The following is a 20674-nucleotide window of genomic DNA, read 5'->3' as shown; positions in this document are numbered from 1 at the left end:
TCTTCTATTCTCTGTCCCTCCTTTTCTTCCAGGCAGAGTCCACATTTCACTACTTGTGGTTTCTGGAGTCCTCTGGCATCAGCTGATCAGTCATGTCTGAAGGGGGCATTCCCTGGTGCAAGGCCCTCCCCCAGTGACCATACAAGGTAACAGAGGAATGCATTTCTTTGCAGTCCATCTGCTTCATAAGACAGTCACACACAAAGAGCAGAAGGTGCCCGACACTGATGAGCAACATTATTTCAGACTGATACAAACTTTATCTCCCATTTTAAAACTGTCAGAAAGAGATTGAGAGAGCTTAAGCTGGGTGTCCCCAGTTCATCAGCAGCTGCAATTTGGTGAGTGCAGAAACAGAGACAATGCCACTGACATTAAGTGAGCAGCCAGTGGTGATGACAACAGATGGAAACCTCATAGGTCCAGCAGTGAGACATCTGACCTGCAGCATTCAACTAAGGTACGAACAAAGAGACATATGTGTCATTACTACAAGTAATTTATGAGATGTTTTGATGATGATTTCTCAGAGAATGGTTTATTTCTTTCTAAGTTTTAATCTTAAAGATTTCTCATATTCACAAGAAAAGTTAGCACAGAATTACAACGTCAACTCTGCCTGAGATTTCCAGAAGTTTAGATAATGTGACCTCAGCTACAGCCAGTGGGTAGGGCCAGCTAATCACAATACAGCTTGAAGTAAATGCTTTACTGTAATGAAGTGATATATGACTAATCTTTTGCCACATTTACGGATAACATGACCTCAGATCACATCTCTGCCTCATGTCTTGTATACTGACACAGTACACTGCGAAAGATTGCAGCCAAGTTTTATTGAAACCAGTCTTTTATAGCGCAACATGAAGTGAATTTAGCTGACTGGGCTTTGAGGTGGCTGACCCGTGTGAAACCAACCAAATGTGTAGGATCATAAAAACAATGAATATAAAAATCTAAAATGCTGTAGTTCACTTTCAGAAACTCTAAGTTGTTCAGAAGACTGTGTGTGCATCAAAGGTTTGCAGAGACTGTTTGTCCTGAGTGGTTGAAGGAGTGTGGCTGCTGTACTGACACTGAAGACCAGGACTTTAATGCTGCATCACAATTTCTCCATGTTACACCAACATGTCACTTGTTACTAAATTTGAACCGACCCACACTGGAAGTGGGATTTCTTTTTATTTGCTTGTTGGTAATATATGTTCATTATCTCCCTCACCCATATGCAGGGTTAGGGTTAGGGGTTATACACACAGAACCTCAAGCACACTGTCATTCGCAGTTACAGTGGTTAAATGGCTAAGTTGTAGGGGTCATTAGATGATACATATCAGTTGCACAAAAATATGTGTGTGTGTGTGTGTATGTGTGTGAATTGCAGCATTTTAGCGTAACTCTTACCATTCAATTCCAAAAAAAACTGATCACAAAGAAACCTAATCTAATCCCTAATCGGAATCTATGTTCTCTGAGTGGGTGAGGTATAGTTGGGTCTGCTGTTACCCTTAAATGGTAAAAACATAATCTGATGAAGTATGGCGGATATGACTACAATCTTAAATTGAAGGCCAATGTCAATGACTGGAACCAGATTTACAACATAGTGAGCATATGTGAACCTCTGTATGTGCATGTAAAAGCAGCAGTGGTTTTGTGTAGGCCATGTTGTCTGACTCGCTAACCCATGTGTGTTCCTCCAGAGGTCCAACTTTCTGTTCAAGACAAATTCTGAAAGAGGGGAACCAGGAAGTGCAGAAGGCGAGGATCGGGTAAGAGCAAATACACTTCAAACTAACCTCTAAAGTGGTTAGGACCAGGATTAGAGTGGGTTTTTATAAAAGACATGCTAGACATGTCCTCACTTGGATGGTTTTAAATTTAAAATACATGCCTTTATTTCAACAGGACTGGACAGATACTGGTCTAAGCAATGGTCCTGTTCGGTCTCTCAAAGTGTATTCATCATTTTTACATCCTAGCCTATGCAGGTAGCTGACGGTTTATGTAACTGTGCTATCTATTTGGATGGAGTCTTGATTTCCTCCTCAATTCTCCTCATTCACTCCTCATACTGACAGGCCGACTAGTGAGTTAAAGGTTAATGGTAATGTATCAACATGTAAAAAGGAGGTCCCCATTCCCAAAGTTCAGCTAATAGTTTTTCCTCCCACATTCCAGCAGCCAGGAGCTGCTGGCCCTCTGATGACTGTAGACGGACATGAGAAAGTGTCCAGAGGGAGGAGAGGCGGAAATGCTATATTTATTTACCCAGCAGTCAAAAATCTAAAGAGCACTGGGTTAGAAGGATTTTCACATAACCCCTACGTACACATACTCATAACAGCTTCCCCAGGGAATAAGAGACCATAAATGCCCGGGTCAATTTCACATGGGAGAATAAGAGGGAGGCAGGAATGGAGGGACAAATGGCCTTTTCTGTTTTCGTCTGGACTGAACTTTTACATTCTGATGACAAGGATAGGAGTTGTTGAGCTATCTTAAAATCAACAGCAGCCACATTTCTCCCGGGTCCAGGACACTGTTACCAGTGTCCCGGTCTTTCTGGTGGCCTGCGATCCCTCAGTACAGTTGGTGGATGTTGCACAGTTACTGTTATCAGAGGCAATTATATGAATTTCATCAACATCATTAATTTTGTCTTCATCACCTTGTGAGTTTTTTTTTTTTTTTTTTTTTTTATTAATTAAGAATTTTTTCAATTGTTGAAGCCCTGAGGGGCCCCAGAACACCCGTATGGGAACCTTTACCCTCGGGCAGTGACAGTGACAGGTTCCCTTGGCCCCCTAACTCCTATGTTCCCTCTGAGAGGTCCCATGCTGCACCCTGAATTCCACCAGATGGCTCCTGTAACCACTTTTTTAAACTCCAGTTTTTGACTCACTGCTCAGTTCATTACCATTTTTGGTAATTGAAAGGATACACTTTACAGTGACTTTTATGCGTTGTACTTTGTTTCTTTTTCACCCTGTTTCGTTATCTGGACTTCACTCTGACAACACAAACATTTTAATTGACTGCATTACTAAATCTGACTTCATCTATTTGATTGAGAATTAATAACATTTTACACAGTACATGCACCACTCGCTATGTGTTTATGAGCGCACGCGCGTGTGTGTGTGAGAATGAGAGATTTAGTAGTGTGACAGACAGAGCAAAATTGAGAGAATGCTTCCTGTGTGATTTACAGAGCCAAGGAGAAAGGAAAAAAAGACCATATTAGGTAATGTTTGGCTCAACTAGAGAGAGATGGTTCTCCCTGTTATCATAGCCTGTCTAAACATACACTCAAACACACACACTCACGCACCCACATACAGCCCCACACCCCCACCAACACACACACACACAAATGCATGGGCAAGTGACCACTTTGGTCTGGTAAACATACTATGAAAACTGACTTGACTGAGTCCATAATATCTTTAAAATTCAACTTTATTTCATTCATTTTAAAAAAGGAAATTATCTTAAAATCTGTCAGGCAGTTTTCCGCAGTGCAATTCTTTCTTCAAATTCAGATTTTCAAAGATGTGATCCTCGTGCCTTAGTCTGATGTTCTTCTAGTAATCCCAGTAATGTAGCACAAACTCCATGCACTCCACACACATAGCTGGGCCACACATAGAGATACACAACACTGCTGGTTTGTGTCAGGCTGTAAAAAACTGTACTACTGACAAAGTTGTCAGGGATTTTTGTAGTTTCAGTGATAGCATACACATTCTCAGATTATATGAACCTGAAAGTTAAAATTTGTTGTTATTTATTTTAAATTATATTAATTTGTTATTTTGAAAATGCATCTTGGTCTTCAGGTCCTTGTTCCTCCACCAAAGCCACAATTGGACATCAATCCTGTTTCTGCTTGATCACAGCAAACCTTATGTTCTCATTCATCATCTGAAGACTTTTACTTAAATTCTGCAATCAGTATTTAGATATTTTATATCTCTTCTGACATCAGTAGCTTTGGTTGTTGTGACCAGCAGACCCTAACCCTGTATGGGATCAGGCTGCAGAAATCCACTCTGAAAACCAACAGCCTGAAAACAGCAGACCACTAATAAATATTTTGTGCAATACTTCAACAGTCCATATCTAGCTGGAGACATTCAGTGCCATGAGTATGCCACCTGAAAAGGAAAAAAGGCAGATTAGGATTCTTGACATAGACACACACAAGACAAAATCAGTTCTCTCAACTATTTCACACTCAAAAATTTATTTGTATGTTAAGAACACACATACACAACTTGGTAAAAATTGTTCTCGAAGAAATGAGGAAATCTGAGGGATTCACACACACATACAGAAATGGTAGGGGAGAACATATCTTTTCGTCAGTTTGGTCTACAAGAGTGTGTGTGTGTGCTTGTGTGTATGGGAGAGAGTGCGAAAGACAGAATCATTCTTCTTAATATGGATTTGTTGAGCAGTGGGAGAACAGCTGGGTGAGATGAAGGCATCCTCTCCCCCTGCTGCCTTTTAGGAGAGTTTCTCTTCACTGTGTCTAGAAAAGGGAATGTATGAAGCCAGCTAGAAGAAGGTGGAGGGGTGTCAGAGCATTTGTGTGCATGTGTGTGTGTGTGTGTGTGTGTGTGTGTGTGTGTGTGTGTGGGGTGGGGGGTGGGGGGGGTGGTATCAGTGAGAGTGATCACAGACTAGGAGAGGGAATGTTTATCCAAAGCAGTGATCCCATTTTCCATGATCCATAGAAGAGGGCCGGCTCTGGCCTTACATGGACAGATGGGGAGTTTCCAGTCCAATGGAGTTAGCATTCCTGGAAAGCACCCGTCTCCTCTCCCTGCATCTGTCCTTGCGTGTACAGACCAATGGGGTTGAACACAGAGGTTATAAACTGCTAGAGTGTTACTTCTCAGTAGATGTTGATCTTGTTAGAATGTTAATTACACAGCTGTTCCAAATAGGTGCACAACACACAAGCTGTGAATTGCTGTTTTTTTTCTTTAAAGATGGTAACTGCTAAGGAGGGACACATGGAACACAGCAGTCTGCACCAGGTAAGAAGTTTAACATCAATGTCTGCACATCTAGGATTGCACCAATAAAACTAGAGAACCTGTTATCCTCCAGATAATTTAATTTAATGAGATTTGCTGAGATAGTTAAGTTAACTTAATTGAAGTGTCAACGTTCAGCTTTTTCAGTCCTCCTGGGTGACACACTAGCAGGTTCCACTGTAAAGAAACACATATAACTGACAAATTATATATTTCAGCGGCATCCTCCACACCACCAGCATTATGTGATACTGGCCCTTGTTCGTGGCACATTTTATTTTTACCAGTCCATCAGATTTACTATGACTTTTAAAAGTAGGTAAATCTGTGGCCTGCAACCTCAGTTAGTATTTGTAAGTATTAGTAAAGAGTAACTCAGCAGTTGAAAAACCCTGTTTCACCTCTGACCTCAATCAGAATCACAGAGCCTGCCCATACTGAACAGGTGTCAGTAGTTCTCATTTCACAGGCTTTCAGAAGCATCCCATTAGAAAAGGCAAAACAGCGCTAGCTCTGATACCATGAATTGGTTTGTGTATGTCTGTTGCCTGGTGCTCTGTCTGTTATGGTAGAATGGTATGAAGTTGAGAAGTAGACTTATCATGTAATATTTGTATTATTTCCACAGCCCCACCCCCACATCCACCCATTTTAAAAGGTGGTAACACAAGTTGAGTGAAATTAAATAAAGTTTCATTTTTAAATAATAAAATATTCTTAGAATTTACTGTAATGACAAGACCAGTTCCCCCTGAGAGAGACATCTCACATCAGCTGTTTGACCTAATTGACTGTGCTCTTTCCTGTGGCCCCTGGTGCAGTGCTGCATCTCTGGTCAGTTGGTAGTCTGAGATGAAGCACTGTAGCTCGGGACGGAGGACAGTAATACCAACCTGAGCATGATCCAGCAGCAGCTCCCCAGGGATCACTTCACTTCACCGGTTCACTTCAGTCATGGAGACTGATAAACTAAAATGAGAATCTGAGGAGATGATCTGAGGAAAAATCCTGATTAGACTGACGGGGGGCAGTCTGCTCAGTTCTCCATCCAACGCTATCATATCATAATATTAAAAAAAAAAAAAAGTCCATTCTAAAATTGGCCATTTTGTTACAATGCAGGTTGACCGAACACCACACTATATTTCTTTTTATTTTTTAATTAATTTGATAGGACAACTTGAAAAGTGGAGAGAGAAAGAGCAAGGTATGACATGTTGCAAATGACACTGGCTGGAATTGAACTTGCATCACCAACAAGGATCGCGTGGCCTCCTGTTTATAGGACGCTCTATCCACTATGCCACCAGCACCCACTCTGTAGCTCTTCTATATGTTGTAAATGTTATGTATATGTTTAAAAGGCAATGAATAACGGTTTGTTCACTGTAAATGAGAAATGGTATATCTCCATGTTGTACATAACACTGTCTGGGGAAAGACAGAGTGAAGATGTGACTGTTTAATAGCTTTCATCTGTAACTGGGAGTTGTGGAACTCACAGCTGTATCACTGTGTGAGAAATTAGTCTGCTGGGGTTGGTATGATGAGGATGACAATGAGGACAACGATAATGGTGGTAATAACGATAAATCATATCAAAAGAGGAGGACTTCAGTGACCATATTCCGCCTCCTCTCTCCTGGGGTCCAGTTTTCCCAGGAATCCCTTGGCCTGTCAGAAAGGGGGATTCCTGGAAATACTGTTCTTGGGGGTGGGGCTATTCAACAATTCCAAGCCAGTATTACAATATAGTATTACAGTTACTACACAGTCATGCTAATGTGTGGTGTGTGTAATAAAATAAATTATAAAAAATAAATAATATTTTCAGTTTCTACAGCAGAGCCTGCTCATTGTTTCATGTTAAATAAAGATGAAAATAAATATTTAAGTCTGTTATCATTAATGTGTGGAAATATAGAAATTGAGTCATTATGGATGAGGAAGAAAATTATTAATGTTCTGGCAATTAGCTCATTGATTTGAGGGATTTTACATTGTAGCTCTTCCAAATGGAGCTGCTTCAACTACATCAAATACATTTACGCACCACTGTCTACTGGTTCCCACCAAGGGGGTCACCAGATAAATTTATGAGCTCATAAAATTAGATCATGGGAAATTAGAAAACATCTTTGTTTTAAGTGAAATACTGGATGAGTTTACTACTTTTTCTTTTTTTCTCTAACAATTATGGAAATAACTTTTGGAAGGGGATATTTCTCAGTGGTGAAGAATCCTAAGACACAACTACACACAAATTGATCACAACTGATCAAGTCAAAAATATAATGGACTTGTGCTAAACAATGTGCTACAATTCAACAAGGCCACAGGTTTTGGTGTAAAAGCATATTCTGGCAGGAATACTAATCATAATGATAATTGTGGTAAAAAGATGGATTCCAGAAAGCAAAACATGTCAGTCACCTCCTGCTGGATGGCTGCAGTACATGCCATAAATCCAACCTACGCCCCCTGATAGTCGGTAGAATGTGGACCAAACTAAAAAAATATAGTAGCCCTCATGTTTTAGTTTGTTCTTACTACTAAGTCTGGCTTTAATTTCTTTCTAACTTTCTAACATCAGAAGGTTGATGCTTAAACTACATTATTTCACACAATTCCAGTGATGGGAATAACAACATTAAAATATATCGCATTCATTTAATCTGGAATGGGCAATCTAACTAATTACTGTTTCCAGTAGAATGTCATTACTAACAATTACATGGGGCATGTTACTATCATGGAGCTAATAAAAACATTTGTTACCACCAGCTCTCTCACGCTAGGAGGAGCTGCATTGTGTGCACCACAAAGAGTGTATAGTTTTTATTTATGGTACATTGCCTAACAAACTTATTTATTTATTTTAGACCAGGTACAGGTACTACAGGCTTCATTAAATATCTGTGGGTGGGTACGGGAATGTGAGGAATGAGGACCAAAATGCAGGAGCAGCTGAGGGAGGTTGAGTGAGGTGAAAAATAATATTTTTCATGAAGAACCAAAAACTTGAAAAATGTTACAGAGGCTGTGGACATGGAAGAAGACAAATGACAACGTGAAGACGACAAACGACAATGATCTGAAAGTGATGACAAGGATCTGACAAGGACAAAACAGAAAACAGGACTTAAATACACAGTCAACTTTACAAGACACAGGTGAACCACACAGGGGCAGGGAATCATTTACTTATTTTATTTGATTGAATTTATTGGCTCAATGTGAGCCACATTGAGCCCCCCCCACACACACACACCCCCCCCCCCCCACACACACACACACATAATATTATCACATCATTCTGAATTTATAAAATTATGCATTATCTTGCATGAATATCTTGTTGATTTTCTTTATTAATATAATTTACCAGCAAAACAGTAGCATGTTTCATCCTAATGAAACAATGTAATGTAATGTTCCCCCCCTTCCCCCGCCGAATACTTGGTATTACCCAACCCGCCTTTTCTGCCTGCTGTATGCTTGGCATGGATGGAGACAGCGGAAGCATGAAAAGAGCACAAAAAGGACAAACATTTTTCATTGTTGGTCGCCACCTACCCCTAATTAAAAAAGAGGTAAGTTTGGTGATGATTTGTGGCTGGAGTTGGCAGGCTAGTTGTTAGATTGCAGTGTCCTGTGAGGTAAAGCCGGTAGGTGTCAGGGATGTACTGTGTAGGACCGAATGTCAGTCCTTTGTTTTGCTGACTTTGCTCCAATACACAGTGTTGCGTAGCTGCGTTACTGGTTTAACTACATTTCTTAGTAGTGTGGTCGTAATGTCGCTGTTTTCCACATCAAATATCTTTTCAGTAGTGAAGCTATTTTACTGACCAAATAACAGAAGCTACATTTCCCCAGCAGTTTCGAATTTTTAAATGCAGCAGAGTTTCTACGGTAACCATGACAACGCTGTTGTCGTTGGTTACCGCAGTCACATGGTTACCGCATGTGGTTGTGCGTGTATATTTTTCTTTCCATGCTTTCCATGCTACTATCTACTACCATGGCAACAACACATTCTGCTCATAACTTGTTGCAAATGACTGTGTTTGAGGAGTTTACGTGTTAGACCGCAACATACCGCAACACACAAGGTTACCACGTGACGTTTCGTACCAGTCCTGCTGCAGGAGGGCGGCTTACAGTGACGAAGGAGGGGGAGAGAAGTGTACTGCGACTTCATCTCATGAATCTTGACAAGCTTTAGGAAATATCTGAATGTTTTCTCTTAAGTTCTGCTTTGACGTCACTTGTCATTTAATTTGAACATTAACTAAGCTATCACTAAGAATGTGATTGCCGAACAGGTGACCAAAGAGAAGGAAATGACCCAGGAGGCACAGGTCATGAGAGAGAGAGACAGGTGAACAGAGAGGGAGACGAGGAAGCACAGATGAGGAGAGAGAGAGTGAAGGTGGTGACAGAGGAGGTGCAGCAGTTGGGCAGGAGAGAGGAGGAGGTGACGGAGGATCAGGGGACCAAAGAGGGGAAGAGAGAGAACAGTATAAAGGGGGCCCAGTATCCTCAGTTGGAAATCTCAAAGTTACGCCCTTGATGGGGTGAAATGACGCTTGAAAGCCTCTGACCTGTTGAGTTCAAGTCTGTCCCGCCCCTTATGACCTTATCAATGTGTGAAATACGATCCGCCATGTACACTGGTTATTTTATTTTGAAAATACACCGGATGATTTATTGTGTCTGTGCACGATTTTGCATCCTGCGCGACCTGCTCTGTGCTCAATTTATGTGCCGTGCTCCGGCATCCGGCAACATTAGAACTCTGCGTATGTGCATATCTGTTGCGGAGGGCTGCCGGATGCCTCAGCCGTTCCGCACAGGCTCCAGAGACTGATTTTCTTCTGGGTGTTTGGGGGGAGCTATGCCTGAGCTGAGGGCGTGGTTTACGTTCTCGGGCTGTCAGGTGTGAAGTTGTCCTTGTTTCAGTTTGGTTTTGGAGCTGCGGAATTAATAAATAAACCTCCTTTGTTTTTCCTCATCCTACCACATCCTATCACAATATAATATATATTAACTATAGATAATTCAAGAAGAAAGAAGAAGAAGAAGAAAGAAAAGAAGAAAAAAAAAAACCAAAAAAAAAAAAACAAAAACAAAACCAACAGTTTCACCCAGTTCTAAGCATTTATACTGCATTTACTAACCATGTTCTGCCAAAGTCTCTGTCTCTCCCAGTTCCTCTCCTCTCTCTCCCTGTGCTCATCCTGCAGGTGGTGACTCATCTCCATCCCATGTTCCTGCGACGCCTGCTGGTCCCATATAGCATGATTTCTGTATTACAGCTCAACTCCATGAACTTCATGCAACAACATGTTCCTGCCCACACCCCCCCCCCAATGCCTGTCTGTCTGTCTCTCTCTCACTCTCAACCCAACCGGTCGAGGCAGATGGCCGCCTCCCCCGAACCTGGTTCTGCTCGAGGTTTCTGCCTCTTAAAGGAAGTTTTTCCTTGCCACTGTTGCCAAGTGCTTGCTCATCGGGGGATCTGTTGGGTCTCTTTAAATAAATTTATAAAGAGTTTGGTCTAGACCTGCTCTATATGTAAAGTGCCTTGATGTAACTTTGTTATGATTTGGCACTATACAAATAAATCTGATTTGATTTGAAGAAGTTGAATACAAAGAAAAAAAAAACTACATGATTTTTTTTGTAACACGATAGTTACTTTCCCTGGTATAGGGAAATATACCAGGGAAAGTATATATAACTCAGCATTATCGAGTTACAATGCTGTAACTCAATTACTAGCTCAGTTAAGTTTTTGAGAGCTGTAACAACTAATAAGTAAAATACTTTGCACAGCGCTGCCTTTCAGTAGTGCGTATCCAATCAGACAGTGGACCAAGAGGAAAGCTATGAATTGAAGAGAATAGTCTATGGGGAACGATTTAATACTTACTTTTGTAAAAGACACCACTGCATGAATGAAACAAAGTCTTATTTTATTCCAGTCACTAATATGAATGCATAGACACATTTAAATACAGTCTGGGGTCACTCACAAAGTGTTGAGATGTTGCAGCAGCCTAAATTATTGATCTGACCAGTTTAATAAACACCACATATTTTTATGATTCATTAAATTTAGAGTGAGGCTGTCATGCCAACAGGAAACTGCAGAGTTGACATATGGCCACAAGGTGGTACAGCTGTAGCTGTATTTTTGTGCATAGAAACAATACTCAGATCTTCATCAGAATCATCTCAGTTTCACACAACTGTTTTGAGGATGTTGTCAATATCACCATGATTGTTCAACATTTGCTCCATGTAACAGCATTACTACTAAAATTACTAAAATAAAATGAATTATTGAAATAGTTTTTAAAGTTTACTGGAAAGCTGTGCTAAACAACGTTTTATGCACTGATATAAAAGAGCTAACAGTTTCTGTTCCACAGCCAGGGAGCACACATTGCTTTGTCCTGGCCCTGGAGTTATGCCTCAAGCAGCTCTGCAATGTATTATAAAAAGCTCTGGTGAAAATGATGACCTTTGTGTTGTTAGGGTGGGTTTTGACCCAGTTATAATATTGTAAAACAATAAAAACAATGTAAAACGTGAGGTGATTGCGCATACAGTAGTTTTTCCTTGTTAGCGTCACTAGGTTAGTGGTTTCGGAGGAGGAAGATGATGCACAGTATCAACCAGAAGACACAGACACATCTGATCAGTCTGGTGAGGAGGCCATCGGTGCTGTAGCTGCTCCAGCTCTTGCAGAAAAATTCAAATCCAAAAGTCGCTGTTGGAGCTCAGTACCTCCTGACATGGCAGAGCAGCTGCTGCAAATGTCATCAAAATGACTCCTGGGATCACAATGTTTTCTGTGATGTGAGTAAGTGACATCAAGACATACATTGATATGTTTGTACCATTGTCACTAAAAAAGTCATTATTTCTATGACACACCTTGAAGGTTATGTCATCAGGAAGGGCCAGAAAGCCCATGATTATTCTGCACTATAATAAAAACAACGGAGGAGTGCACAACTGAGATAAGCTGACTGCCCAGGTGACCAGGAGATGGTCACTTGGTGTTTATAACATCCTAGATGTGTCTGCATACAATGCATTTGTGTTGGAGGAACGCAACCAAAAAAAACAAGCAGAGAATGTTTCCTGAGGAGCTAGGAAGCTCCCTCCCCTCTGCTATCACTGATAGCAGAGGGGAGGGAACTATTTCATCAGGGATTTCGCTAATGGGATACGATGCAATTTCATTCTGCACACTGATCTGAAGCTTTAGCATTCATCAAATTATCATACAAATTATAAATAAAAACCAAGTGGATAATTTAATATATGATATTTAAATATAGAAGACATGTTTCTAATTAACAAAAGGGATCGTCATTCATAACTTTGTTCGAGTCATTTATTCACATATCACATACTGCCAAGAAGTTCAGATTTTAGGTTATATGACCTTTGAGTTGCTCATGAAATAGACTGCCACTCTGAAGCTCTACACAAGTTAATTCTGATAGGCAGATGACACAGCTTCCTGTGTTGATGCTGACTCATTGAGTAAACAGTGTCTTTTCATTACTGTGGCCTTGTTCCTCATGCATAAATTAATCCAGAGGAAAAAAAAATATCTGAACATGAATGGAATGCATTTTGCACATCCTGCTCTCTGGTGGTTACACAATTGTATGCATGAAACTATGTCTCTCTCACACACACACACACACACACAAGTGTATGTCCTGATAAGGTGTGTGCAGGTAAAGGCACGTCAGACTCAGTCATTCGTACACTGATCAGCCACACCTAATGCCCAAAGCATGTTGTAAGACAGTGTGAAATTTTTTCAGAGAGGTGTGGTCGAGAACACACACTCTGGACTTCATGTGGAATAGAGAAAAGCTTATATGATTTTCATCATGTTACGGGAAACACAGGGGCGAGGACCTAAATGCAGGAGCCGGAGGCAGCAGGGTGAAGGTGAAGAGCAATATTTTAATAGCAATCAAAAACTCAAAACTGATACAAACGGTGACATGAAAACTTGACACAGGACTGACTGAACTAGACTGAACACGGAGGATCCGACAAAGAGTGAACAGATAACAACACTTAAAACACAAACTAAACTAACAACACGAGGAGGAGGGAGACAATAACACATAACACACAAGTGAAACACATTAGGGCAAGGGAGACAACCACACAGGCAGGAAACTTTACAGGATGACAGGGATAATACATGGACTTCAAAATAAAACAGGAAGTAACAACCAAACTAAACTGGCCCTAACACAAAGACAGATTGACTGACCCTGACACATCAGTACACTTCAATTGTTAACATTGTATGTACCACAGTGCACAGTTAATGTCTGGATCCCAATAGTAACAACATCTATCTGTCTGGAGTTGTTGTGTTTTCCCAATATGATTGTATGTTATATAGATTTTGTCCATGCATATATGGTCTACAGAGTTTCGAGATAAGAAACAAACAGCAACAAAGCACGAAACCCAACTTTCTATATTAAAATGTGTAGTTAAAAGCACAAAGATATAAATAAAACATTTATCTGACATTCACTCCTCAAACAATAAGGCCAAACTCATAACCACAGTCATTTGCAACAAGTTATGAGCAGAATGTGTTGTTGCCATGGTAGTAGATAGTAGCATGGAAAGCACAAATGTAGGAGTTTTGACCACATTTCTGCATCTTCTACATCAAATTTCTTTGTTGTGAACATTGTATAAATTCATGCATGCTGTATTTAATCAGTCCAACAGTGCAGGATATTCAAATATATTTCAAATATTCATTCATTCAAACAGAGACAGATCTACATCTATAGGCAATTTAGACCAATTCACCAATTACCCTGAAAATGCATGTCTTTGGATGGTGGGATGAAACTGGAGTATCCAGAGGAAACCCACGCAAACTCCACACAGAAAGGCCCCAGGCCTGGGACCTGAACCTATGACCTTGTTGAGGAGCAACAGGGCCAAGCACTGTGTTGCCCATTATTTCATATACAACAACAAAAATGCACTGTAAGATTTTTAGGAAAGAGAATGCTCTGATATTTTTCAGACATTTAGAGGGCACCAATTTTTGATTTTTGGCACCTGCTTGAAATAACCGGGAACCATAAATGGCCTGGACTGTAGTGGCTTTATTTGCAAAGGTAGCAAATGGCGGCAGCATTCCTTTTAAGAAAGCAGTGGTCTGAGCAGAGGGCTTGGTGGCATACTGGGTCAGATAAAGCCTCATTATTCTGATGTTAGGAAGGCGCCACACTGCATGACAGAAACAGATGCCTGAGAGCATCTGGCAATTGCCAGGAGACAATTACAATGTTTCCATAATGTGGAAGAGACTGATTAGCCAAATGTGCATTTGTCCTTATCCTTGTAATGATGAAAACAAAATGGTGTATTTGCCAAGGATAGAAAGTATGTGTGCCTTTACACTTACACAACTGTGGAAAATGCTCTGAAACAAAATACTTCAGTATGCACGTTAAGTTAAAAGCAGCTACTTAATGTAGCTTTTACAAGTCAGATGTGCATGTGTCATGTGTGTCAGATGATGCCGATGTGCTGGGATGTTCACCCTTTCTCACGCTCTAATACAACCTTGTATCAGGTTGATAAAGTTGCATCGTGCAAGAATAAGAACTAGATGGTTAGTGTTGTATACAAGCAGTTAGGGTTTTTTTTTTTTTTTTTAAAAAGTGTAAGTTAGAGAGAGGTAGGCGGTCCCATGTGCAGACCATCTTTTCATAAGCATTTTTTCCTCCTTTATTTATTTATTCATTCATTCACTTCTTATGCTCCTTTTGGAGGTGTTCTCTCCAAAAAACTATAAAATAAAACTGAATAACTCATGTCCGAAAGTTTTAAGGTAAAATTCACCTCATGGAAATGTAGAGGTTTGAATAAAATTTCAAAGATAAAGCAAATCATGAACAGATGAAGATAAAGAGGAACAGGATAAAATTTTTTACAAATAATATTTGTGGTCAGTCACCATAAAGTCCCACTTACTCCTCGTCTTTTCTTATTTGGGTTTGGGACTGACAGCAGATTTTATTTGTATATTTTTATTGAATTTTTTTTTTTTTTGTTGTTTTTCTGCTTTTCTGCTTTTTTGTGGGGAAGGGAGAGCTGGGGTGGGTGCTGAAACTTTGCTCTGAGTGAAATTTGCCCAAGTCAAGCAAATACATTTTCAAACTTTTAGCAGGATTTTGTAAAGTCAGAACATTAAACAATTTTTATTTATAATGTGTGGATCTAATCCCAGCCAAATTCCTGGTCAGGGCAGGGTAGACCATGGATAGGTTGCCATTCTATCATTGGGCCAACAAATAGAGATATAGAGACAAACAAGCACAACTTTTCACCTCTTATCCAAGGGGCTTCATCAATTAATGTTAGTTGGTCTACTAGTCCGCACTAGTCTGATCAAGGCAGTGGAGAAAGACCCAGATATTTATCCTCTGAGTGTGTTCACCAAAGTACCTATGAAAGTACTGGTTTCACTTGGCCATTGTTGTTTTCACATGTGAACGACAATCGTTGAGAGTCGTGTGAGGTTTACTCAGACCCATTGTAAGCAGCATAAACTTGGTAACTTACAGTATCGCTAAGCATGCAGCCAACATCTTAGCCCCCTTGGTTGGGAACACACCACATCACATCCAAAACTCGCTAGACTTTGTGAACATCAAAGACTTAAAAATAGAACAAGATGAAACCATGGTGTCATACGATGTGACCTCCTTATTCACCTGCATTCCAACCTTGGAGGCAATAGAAACTGTGAGGCATCATGTAGAATAAGATACACTACAAAACAGAGCCAATCTCAGAGCTGTCAATTTAATACAAAATACAGTAAGCTTATTTAAACTAACAGTCTTCTACTCAGCCAACAAAAAGCCAGCTGCTGGCCCAGCACCACCACCTCCAATGGAGGCAGAATGTAAGAAGGCTTGTGGCTGAGGGAATCCCTGGAGGGAGCTCATCCTCTGCGTCCACCCCCAAGACACAAGTGCCTTTATAAAATGTAATATGCCTCTGCCTAGATATCTGTTTTAAAGCCTATTCATAAAAATATTTATTTCCCTTTCATGTCTTTTATTTTTCCCAACAGATTGCTATCTGCCTGGTGGCGTCCCTTCATGCCACAGCTGACCTTTTAACTGTAAGTAGGCAATCCACCAAAGATTTTGTTTAAGTATACTGAAACATATCACTCATGTAGGATGAAGAGCTTGAAGGAAACTGTCTGCTGCCTTTACAGAGGGGGGTCCAGAAAGACTTTAGAGGCAACATCTTGATACGTTACTGATAGTTCTCTTCCCATTCTTAACATTGTGTGACATTTAGCCTACACTGAAGAATTAACATATTCTCATCCTTTTTAACAGGGCATGGCTGGGCAGCAGCAGGAGGGTTCTTGTATATGTAAATGATGGAATGTACTGCTCAAAAAGATAATTGTCTGGAAATGCCTTGTTACGACCAGCTCATTTGGGGAAAGGAAGTAACATAAAAACCCGATGGTAAGCGGTAAAATTAAAAAAAAAATAATTAATGAAAGTAAACAGTTAACAAAAGAAGGTGGCCAACGGGGAACACAAGAAGGGCCACAGTCAGCACATATGAAATGACGAAACCAACTAACGCGTACACAAAATGTCTACGAAGGTAGATCTCAGAATCTACCGAATCGGTTTTGTTTAAACGCAGCGTAAGCAAATGGCCACAGCGCGACGGCGAATAAGAGTATGGGGAAACCCAGCTCGTCCAGAACAAAGAACTGACAGCTGTTTTATACCCGGGGGTGGCGACAGAAGGCGGGCCCAGCTGATCAGCAGTACGGCTACTGCTGGAGCAGGGAGAGACAGATCCTCAATAATACAGCGGCGGCCGTAACACTCCTCCCTTTAAGAAGCAAATCCTGTTTGTCGTACAAAAACAACACTCAAACTCCCCCCCGATCTGGACAGCGCATTGGCTACGACATTATCTGACCCTTTTTATGCCTAATCTCCAAGTGATAATCCTGGATGATCAGTGCGATTATACATGCGCTTCAAGAAAACGAGTGGGTTGTGATCAGTGTAGACCCCCACTGGCAGAGGACGGGAACCCACGTAAACTTCAATGTTTTGGGGTGACCGCAACAAAGCAAGTGTTTTTCTCCATGACTGAATATTTCACTTGGTTTTGGTTGAATTTACGTGAGAAGTAACACACTGGGTGATCAACTCCATCAGGACCGCCCCGGCTCCCACAGCAGAGGCATCCACCTCGAGTTTAAATGCACGAGAGAAGTCAGGTGTGGCGAGGACGGGGGCGTGGCTGAGCAATGCTTTAATTCTGTCAAAAGCATTCTGACAGGTAGGGGACCAGGCAAAGGCAGCTTTGGGGCTCGTTAGTGCAGTTAACGATTGAACAACAGACGAAAAATTTCGGCAGAAGCTACGATAATATCCGGCCATACCAAGCAAGCTACGGAGCGCCTTACGTGTCTTTGGGACCGGAAAATTAGTTATAGCCGCTACTTTCGCAGCTAGGGGTTTTACCTGACCCTGGCCTACCTGTCTCCCGAGGTAGGTGACAGTGGCTTTGCCGAAATCACATTTAGCTAGGTTTAGCGTTAAGGACGCGCGCGCAAAGCGAGTGAACACCTGTTCTAGGATGGAAGTATGTTCCTCCCACGTCATGGTGTACACAATCAGATCATCCAAATCAGCGTTACAACCAGTCAGTCCAGACAGGACAGTATTAACGAGCCGTTGAAAGGTCGCAGGAGCGTCACACATGCCGAAAGCCATCACTGTACTGCAAGAAGGTATCGGGGATCACGAAGGCAGAAATCTCAGATGGGGTTAGTTAGAGGGACTTGCCAGTACCCTTTTAGCAAATCTAACTTGCTGACAAATTTCGGACCCAATTGTGTCAACACAATTGTCCATTTTAGGAAGAGGATGCGAGTCTTGAACAGTTACGGCATTAACATTACGGAAATCAGTAATAAAAACGTGGGGGACCCGTCAGATTTTGCTTCCACGAGACATGGGGAACTCCAGGAACTGGAGCTTAGCACAGCTAAACCGTTTCCTAGCAGATAGTTCTTTCATTAGTTTGCGTTTCACGGGGTTAACCCGGTAAGGATGTTGACGGATGGGTTTTGCCTCTTTCACATCAATATCGTGCTGCAAAATAGTGGTGCGATTTGGCACATCAAAGAGGCACGAGTATCTATGGATTAATGCTGTTATGTCACCCCGTTGCGCGCAGGTCAAGTGGCTTAACTTAACTTTTTTAGTATCTGTGAGTTTGTCAGACGAGGAGTTTGATGGGATAACTGACGCGTCTTTAAATCATCCTCATCAGTCAAACTGTTATAAGGTCCGGTGACAATTAGCGCACTGACTGCAGCAGGTGTTGATTGCACGGGAACTACGGGTGAAGCGGAGTTTGGTTCACGTGTGATATAAGCCTTCAGCATGTTATGACATACGAGAGTTTTACGCCTTCTTTCGGGGGTAGCAAGGACGTAGTCTGTTTCGCTGAGGCGTTCACGAACCTCATAAGGACCCGAAAATCTGGCCAACAGCGCAGATCCAAGCATAGGCAACAAGGCCAACACTCCATCTCCAACGTTAAAGCGGCGCAAAACGGTCATACAACGGTATTGTGGAGCAGCATCCGGTTTGAGCATTTTGAACTGAAGATGTGGGAAATTAAGACAGCACTCAATGAAACTGTATTTTTTAAAGTTAAGAACAAGACTATAATATTTCTTTTGTAGTGTTTATCATCTTCATTTCCTTTGGTATCATTAGCCATGGTTGCCATTAGGTAGCTGCCTTGACATGGGAAAGTAACGTAAAGCTGTGCATGCACACTCAATGAGACCCAGCTACTGCAGAATTCAAACCTAGTCTGGAACTATTCACGCAACAATAAGACATTAAAAATGAAAAAGCCATGAAAATGAACTGTATTTTTGAGGCTCAAAATAGTGCCATTTTAAGAACAATCATGGAAATGTATTTATGTACATTTCTGGCAATGTTTAATTTTTGTTTGTGTTTTTATTTTTTTCTTGTTTTTGCTTTTTCCTCCATTATTTTATGTCATAATCACTTGTTTCCCCTGGTTTTTTGGTGATATGTATCTTAACTGATGTATATATGGTTTCCTTAAGTGTTTTGATGATGCTGTTATGCCTATCTTGCCTAAATAAAGCACTTATTTAAAAAATACTGCAGAATCCCAGGCTGTTCAAAAAATAAGAAATCTTCCCACATCTTAGTTTTCACAACTTCCCAGCTGATGCTGAGACGTGCTGCCATGAAGGATTTTAAAATTGGGCCCCTCATCTCTTTTAATTGCCCCCACCCAACAGGCACGAAACTCAGCATCAGCTGGGAAGTAAGAAAACTGAAAACCAAGACGTGGGAGGTTTTGTTTGAACAGCCTGGGTTTCTGCAGTAGCAGGGTCTCATTGAATGTGCCATGATGGATAGTATGCTGTTAAGAGAGGAGGAGAACAGGGAGAGAAAAAAGATTAATTACTTCGACATCAGACTTCAGGTGGATATCCTGTACAGTAAATTGACTGAATATTAAGTGGTGTAATCCCCACCGGTGTGTAGCATTGAGATGTTGTTACCCTAGATTATGACTTATCAGTTTTTATTTGGATAGGAACTAATATGTGCTCCAAGAACTTTTATTTTGAAGACAGTGAAGTCCACATCAGAAAGGGTGGGTAACTTCCTCATCTTTATATTATTGGCGCTATTGTGCTGTTAAAAATGTAAAAGCAAATAATTTTCTTTATTTCTAATTGCACTAAACTCAGGGGTTGTGGTTTTGAGTTGATCGTCATTGGAATAGCGACGGTCTCTATTTCTCTGAATTCAGCAAAAAATTGTAGAGAGTTCTTCACTCAGTTAATGTTGTTATAATAATTGGAGCGATCTTTGTTTCACTGTTTCTTATAAAAAAATTATTAAAAGTAATGTGTGTTGTAATTCTACAAATGTAAAATATTGTATGGGAATGTGATGGATATTGTGATATGGATAAGTGGGAGAAGGCTGTAGCAAAGAATTTGCCTGAATCCATGTAGTTGTCCTGTCCTCAATTTACTGAGACACAACGCAGAATAGACTCCACTACATATATGTACAATACTGCCTGGCTGCAGTGCGTTATTTTATGTTGAGCTTATAGGACTAGGTAGTACAATCCATTAGATAATCAGTACTTGGTTAGAGTGGGTTTAGAGCAGAGGTGTCCAGATCCGATCCTGGAGGTCCACTGTCCTGCATTGTTTTAGATGTTTCCTGCTCCAACACACCTGACTCCTGATCAGACTTCAGCAGAGCTTGATGACGAGCTGATCATTTGAATCAGGTGTATTGGAGTAGGGTGACATCTTGCCGGGAAGCAAGGTCTTGTCAATGCCAGGGCTTTGATGGTTTCTTCCCTCAGCTGATCATCCTCTTAGCAACAACATTAAAGAAGACCTTCCCTTCTACATTCAACAGGTTGATCTGCTGGCATTGATTGATGTTTGAGGCATCCTTCTC

The 20674-nt window shown here is 40.9% G+C and overlaps 1 long non-coding RNA gene across 1 annotated transcript; it reads left to right on the top strand.

Moving 5' to 3' along the window:
• Positions 1–221: 221 nt before the first annotated feature.
• On the top strand, positions 222–6888 carry LOC115049909 (uncharacterized). Its single transcript, XR_003841158.1, has 3 exons — positions 222–460; positions 1704–1772; positions 5001–6888. It is a non-coding gene; the product is annotated as an uncharacterized LOC115049909 (long non-coding RNA).
• Positions 6889–20674: the final 13786 nt, after the last annotated feature.

Source organism: Echeneis naucrates, chromosome 10 (genome assembly GCF_900963305.1).
Source record: "Echeneis naucrates chromosome 10, fEcheNa1.1, whole genome shotgun sequence".
In the NCBI taxonomy this organism is placed as follows: Eukaryota; Metazoa; Chordata; class Actinopteri; order Carangiformes; family Echeneidae; genus Echeneis; species Echeneis naucrates.
This window is presented reverse-complemented; position numbering and strand designations above follow the sequence as displayed.